The sequence below is a fragment of the Furipterus horrens genome, unplaced genomic scaffold (genome assembly GCF_987537825.1).
Source record: "Furipterus horrens unplaced genomic scaffold, mFurHor1.1.pri manual_scaffold_4, whole genome shotgun sequence".
NCBI lineage: Eukaryota > Metazoa > Chordata > Mammalia > Chiroptera > Furipteridae > Furipterus > Furipterus horrens.
In genome coordinates, this window is record NW_028327174.1 from 103,627,575 (window position 1) to 103,634,998 (window position 7,424).

Consider the following 7,424-nt stretch of genomic DNA (forward strand, 5'->3'; position numbering starts at 1 on the left):
TAAAATTACAAGTCAATAGCAAAGAAATAAGACTATTCAATAAAAGGTGCTTGATCAGTTAGTTTTCCATTTGGGAAATAATTTCTTTTAACCCATACTTTCCCTCATTCACAAATTAATTTTCATGTCAACTAAATAATCAAAGTGGAAGGCAAAACTTTAATATTTTTATGATGTCAGCGTTGGAAAACACAAATTATAAAGAACAAGACCGATAAATCTGACCATGGTAAATTTGATTATGCAAACCATCATTTTAAAAAGTGAAAAGATCCCTGAGCAGTGTGGCTTAGTTTGTTGGGTGTCATCCTGCAAACTGAAAGGTCACAGATTCGATTCCCGGTCAGGGCACATGCCTGGGTTGTGGGTTCAGTCCTCAGTTAGGGCACGTTAGAGAGGCAACCAATCAATGTTTCTCTCTCTCATTGATGTTACTCTCCCTCTTTTTCTCCCTCCTTTCCCATCTCTCTAAAAATAAATAAAATATTTTTAAAAAGTGAAAAGACAAGCTAAAAATTAGAAAATATTTTATTTTAATTTATTTTTAAGTATATTTTAGTGATTATGTTGTTACAGTAGTCCAAATTTTTTCTTCACTTTGCTCCCCTCTGCCCAGTACCCACCTTCCCTCCAGCAATCCCACCCTCCTTAGTTCATGTCCATGGGTCATGCATATAAGTTTTTTTTGCTTCACCCTTTCCTATATTATTCTTAACTTCCCCTTGTCTATTTTGTACAAAACAATTATGCTTCTTAGTCCCTGCAACATTTCCCCATTTCTCCCTCTTCCCCCTCCCAGCTGATAACCTTCCAAATGATCCCCACATCTATGATTCTTTTCCTATTCTAGTTTGCTTAGTTGGATTTTGTTTTTATCTTTTAGATTCAGTTGTTGATAGTTGTGAGTTTGTTGTCATTTTAATGTTCATAATTTTGATCTTGTTTTTCTTAAGTCCCTTTTACATTTCATATAATAATAGCTTGGTGATGATGAATTCCTTGAGCTTTACCTTGTTTGGGAAGCACTTTATCTACCCTTCCATTCTAAATGATAGCTTTGCTGGATAGCGTAATCTTGGTTGTAAGTCCTTGCTTTTCATCACATTGAATACTTCTTGCCAGCCCCTTCTTGCCTGCAAAGTTCCTTTTGAGAAATCAGCTGAGAGTCTTATAGGCACCCCTTTGTAGGTAACTCTCTGCTTTTCTCTTGCTGCTTTTAAGATTCTCTCTTTATATTTAACCTTTGGCATTTTAATGATGATGTGTCTTGGTGTGGTCCTCTTTGGGTCTGCGTCTGTTAGGTTGTCTATTTCCTCGTCACTTAGTTCTCCCACTGGAACCTTGATCCGTTCCCTCTTTTGGGCCATAGTTCTCTCTCTCCTCATCTTGACAGGCTCCTGTGTTTACCTCTGGGTCTTAGGTAGAGCTGTCACACCTGTTACATTGTTAGGGGTGGAGCCTTAGGTATTCGTCAGTACAGGGCGATCTGTTTCACCACGTTGTGGTGCTGTATGTGGGGGAGGGGTCTGAGAGGGAACAATGCTGGTTGCTCAGCACTTGCCCCTTTTCCAGGCACTTCTTCCACTTTGTATGGGACTGGCACCTCTCTAGCTGTTGCCCTGGCTGTTGTTCCCAGAGTGGGTGGGTCTGCGGATGTTCTAGGACTGTGGGGGCCCTTTGAAGAAGTGAACTCTGCTGAGAGACGGACAGTTTCTTCCTCTGCCCCAACCCCCACTGGTTTGCACAGTCAAAAGCAATGAGGCTTTATTTTCCCCAGCACTGGGACCATAAGCTGCGCGGTATGGTCTGGTGCTGGGAGCACACCCCAGGTGTCCCTCCTGACTTTTTAAAATGTATGACTGCAGTTTCCGCTGACCTGCCACTGCCACCGCTGCTGCTGCCACCACAACACCTCCTCTCTACCCCGGCTCTGCCCCTCCTACCTGTCTGGATGAATATTTCTTCTTTATATCTTTGTTTGTTGGACTTCCATGCAGCTCAATTTTCTGAAACTTCTGATTGTCTCTAGTTTTGAGGTAGTTGTATTCCTTCTTAGTTGTGGAGGGAGATGCAGTATGTCTGTCTCGGCCTCCATCTTGGCCGAAAGTCCAGAAAATATTTTAATGTGTAAAACCCAACAAAGATGTTTTCAATGCATATTTGAATGCATAAAATCCAACAATGGATTATTATCCAGAATATACAAAGAAATCCTACAAATCAAAAGAGAAAAACAAACAACCCAACAGGAAAATGGGCATAGAACAGGAACAAAAACTTCAGAAAAGAAAGCCAAAGGGTCAAAAAACATAGTAGCTAAAATACAAACAGACTCATAGATAAAGGAATCAAACTGATGGTTGCCAGAGGTAGAGGAGTTGGGGAACTGGGTGAAAAAGATGAAGGGATATAATACAAATTGGTAGCCACAAAACAGTCACGGGGATGTAAAGTATAGCATAGGGAATATAGTCAATAAAAAAAAAAAAAAAAAACCATAGTAGCTAGTAATCAGGAAATGCAAATTATAACAATGACCTTTTATTTCATAACCATAAGTTTAACAATGGCTAAAAGCATAATACCAACTTTTGAGGATATGCAGAAATGAAAATTCTCATACACAACTAGTGACTATAAATTTCTACAATCACTTTGGAGGACAATTTTGAACTATCTGACATAGCTGACAATGAACATACCTAAATATCCCACAATTCTTTTGCTAGATTTATATCTTGGACAAACTTTTCTACACCATCTACAAGAATCCATATATAAGGATGCTTTGGTCAGAACTGTATATAGGGGAAAGAGATAAAGAGAATTTGGTATACTAATAGAATGGGATATACATAGCAATTAAAATGAAATGCATTAGACTTTTAGCCAAGATGGAGGCATAGGTAGCCATGCTTCACCACCCTCTACAACAATAAGAAGAAATACAACTATGTCAGAACTGGAGACAACCAGAAGTTCCAGAAAATCAAGCTGTATGGAAGTCCAACAAAGATATAAAGAAGCAATACTCATCCAGACAGGTAGGAGGGGTGAACACAGAGAGGACACAGTATGGCAGCAGAGGTGGTGGCGGCAGCAGTGGCAATGGCTAGCAGAATGAGCAGACACACATTATAAGTCAGGTGGGACACCTGGGGAGCAACCCCAGTCCCAGACCAGACTGTGCAGCTCATGGTTCCAGTGCCAGGGAAAATAAAGCCTCATTGCTTCTGACTGTGAGAACCAGTGGGGAGTAGGGCAGTGGAAGAAACTGCCAGTCTCTCAGTAGAGTCTTTTTGTTTAGAGGGCCCCCATGGTCCTAGAACGACCACAGACCCACCCACTGTGGGAACCACAACGAGGGCAACAGCTAGAGGGGCCCTAGTCCCATACAGAAGTGGGAGAGGTGCCTGAAAAAGGGGCGAGTGCTGAGAAAGTGGCATTGTTTCATCTCAGACCCCTCCCTCACATACAGCATCACAGCGTGATGAAACAGGTCACCCTGTACTGATGAATACCTAAGGCTCTGCTCCTTACAACATAATAGGTGCGACAGCTCTACCTGAGACACAGAGGCAAACACAAGAGGCTGTCAAGTTGAGGAGACAGAGAAGTATGGGCCCAAAGAGAGAACAGATCAAGGTTCCTGTGGGAGATCTAAGCAATGAGGAGGTAGCCAACCTACAGATGTAGAGTTCAAAAAACTGGTAATAACGATGCTCACAGACTTGACAGACATGCTTGAATATGGCAAATGCGTAAGAGAAGAAGTGAAGGCTAAACTAAGTGAAATGAAGGAAAATCCATATTAAACCAATGGTGAAGGGGAAGAAGCTGGGGTTCAAATCAATGACTTGGAACATAAGGGAGAAAAAAACAGTCAACCAGTACAGAATGAAAAAATAAGAATTGAAAAAAAAAAACAAGGAGAGGCTAAGGAACCTCTGGGACACTTTTAAACATGCCAACATCCGAATCATAGGGGTGCCAGAAGGAGAAGAGAAAAGGCAAGAAATTGAAAGCTTATGTGGAAAAATAATGAAGAAAGACTTCCCAAATTTGGCAAAGGAAATGGACATGCAAGTCCAGGAAGCACAGAGAGTTTCAAACAAGCTAGACCCAAGGAGGACCACACCAAGACACATCATCACTAAAATGCCAAAGGTTAAAGATAAAGAGAGAATCTTAAAAGCAGCAAGAGAAGAGAGTTACCTACAAAGGGGTGCCTATAAGACTTTCAGCTGATTTCTCAAAAGAAACTTTGCAGGCAAGAAGGGACTGGCAAGAAGTAGTCAAAGTAATGAAAAGCAAGTACCCACAACCAAAGTTACTCTATCCAGCAAAGCTATCATTTAGAATGGAAGAGCAGATAAAGTGCTTCCCAGATAAGGTAAAGCTCAAGGAGTTCATCATCACCAAACCCTTATTATGTAATGTTAAAAGGACTTATTTAAGAAAAAGAAGATCAAAACTATGAACACGAAAATGACAACAAACACAGAACTATGAACAACAGAATCTAAAAAGAAAAACAAAAACAAACTAAGCAAACAACCAGAACAGGAACAGAATCATAGGCATGGGGATCATTTGGAGGATTATCAGCTGGGACAGGGGAGCGGGGAAAAATGGGGAAATGGTGCAGGGATTAAGAAGCATAATTGGTTGGTACAAAATAGACAGGGGGAAGTTAAGAACAATATAGGAAAGGGTGAAGCCAAAAACATACAGGCACGACCCATGGACGTGAACTAAGTGAGAAGGGGTGGGACTGCTGGAGGAAAAGAGGTACTAAAGGAAAAATAACTGGGACAACTGTAACAGCATAATCAATAAAATATAATTTAATAAATAAATAAATGAAATGAAATGAATTAACTTTATCTAAAAGTATCAACATAAGTATATCTTGAAACACAATGTTGAATCCTAAAAGCATCACCATCCCCCTGGCTGATCTCTTCCTTGGAAAACTGCAACAATCCAACTGTTTTCCATTCTTGTCCCTTCTTATGCCATCTCCCACGAGGCAACTGTGGCACATCCTGCTTATACCTTTCATTGGCTTCTCATGGCAGTCTTAATAAAACACAAACTCCTTACGAAGGTTGTCTTGGCCTTTTGTAATCGCCCCGAACCCCCTTCACCTCATATTCCCCCCTCAGCCCTCACCTACACCCACCCTCCTGGTGTTGACACAGTTCCAGCCTCAATGCATGTCTTGCTCTTCCATGAACAGACCAACCCCATTCCTATGCGAGAGCATCAGCACTTGCTTGCTGTTCCTTGTTTTATTTTATTTTATTTTATTTTATTTTTGGCTTGTTTTTCTTATCATTTAGGGTTTGATTCTAGTGCAATATCCTCAGCAAGGCCTTTCCTCAGTGTCCTGCCCACCCCCTCGTTCCCCTAGCTCTCTGCCACAATGCATCAGTCTCCCCTTACCCATGGTTTTGTTTTCCGAACTTTCAGTTACCCACAGTCAACCATGGTTGGAAAATATAAGTGGAAAATTCCAGAAATAAACAATTCGTAAGTTTTAAATTGAGTGCTGCCCCGAGGAGCGTGATGAAATCTCATGTGGTCTCGCGTGAATCATCCCTTTGTCCAGCATTTCCTCCCTGTAGACTCTCCCCACCCCTCAGTCATTTAGTAGCTGCCTCCTGGTTATCAGATTGACTGTCACAGGGTTGCAGTCTTTGTGTTCCAGTCGTCCTTACTTTAACTTAATAATGGTCCCAAAGAGCAAGAGTAGCGAGGCTGGCCATTTGGATAAGCCCAACAGAAGCCATTGAGTGCTCCCTTTAAGTGAAAAGGTGAAAGTTCTCAATTTAGTAAAGAAAAAAAATCATGCTTAGGTTGCTGAGAATGAATCGTCTATCCGTGAAATTGAGAAGGAAAAAGAAATTTGTGCTAACTTTGCTACTGCACCTCAAACTGCAAAAATTATGACCACAGTGCGTGACAAATGCTTAGTTAGGATGGAAAAGGCATAAAATTTGTGGGTGGAAGACATGAACAGAAAACGTGTTCTGATTAATGGCAGCACATTGTGCCAGAAAGCACTGAGCCTATACAAGACTTCAGCAAGGGCTTTCCTGAAGCGAGTTGACACCAAGCTATTTACTGCAAGTAGGGATGGTGACTCAGATTCATGAATAGATTTGGACTGAAAAAATGTAAAAATTACTCAGAGGCTGCATCTGCTGATGAAGAAGCTGACGCCATATTTCTGGCAGAATTAAAGAAATTGATTAAGGATAGTATCCAAAGCAAGTCTTCAATTACGTGAACTGGGCGCTCCTGGAAGAAGATGACAATAGAATCTATATTCATAAGACTGCAAAGGAGGCACCAGGGCATAAAACATGGAAGGACAGATTAACTGTGGTACCAGACAGCAATGCTGCAGGCATATGCTAAAGCTGAGTGGAGTGTACAGAGCAAACAACTCTCTCTCTCTCTCTCTCTCTCTCTCTCTCTCTCGTGTGTGTGCGCACACACACACACACACATCATCTGCCCATGTTATAGAAACATAATTAGAGAGCTTGGGTGACAGACACCTGTGTATGGAATGGTCCCCCCAATGCATCACAAAAAGAAGGTTGAGTACAGTATGATATTTTGAGAGTCATCGTTCACATAACTTTTATTATAGTATATTGTTATAATTGTTCTATTTTATTATTAGTTATTTTGTTAATCTCTTACTGTACCAGATTTATAAAATAAACTTTATAATAGGAAAAAACATAGTATATATCGGGTTCAGGGCTAACTGCAGTGTCAGGCACCCACTGGGGATCTTGGAGCATATCCCCCTCTGTAAGGAGGTACTATTGTATCCTATTTTCTCATTTTCACACAGTTACAGATACCTGCAATTACCTTAGTCACACCTTTATAAATTTAGCACAAGGATTTTGTCTTATTCACCATCATATTCAGAGTCTAGTGTCTAGCATAGAGTAAACACTCAATTAATATTTGTTAACTTATTTATGTAAATTTTTAAAACTTACAAAACTATACTATATAATGTTCCAGACATCTAGGGATGTAGAAAAAATAAAAACATGAATGGGAAAGATACACAATCACTTTGGGGTAGGGTTTATCTCTGGAAATGGCAGATAGTAGGATCAAAGAATAGGACAAAGAGGCCTTAATCTCAATATGTGATTATTTTTTTAATTATGAAGGAAATACAACATTTATTACATTTGCTTATTTGTTAAATCTGAGTGGTAGTTATATATAAGCATTGCTAAATATTTTTTGTAATTTTCTGATTGAGATATTTCATAATAAAAACATTGTTTTTAAAAAAGAGATTTGAAATGACAAGATTATAGAGATAGGAGAACAAATTAGCGGTTGGGGTTGGGAAGGGGCAGTGGTTATAAATGGGGAGCAGC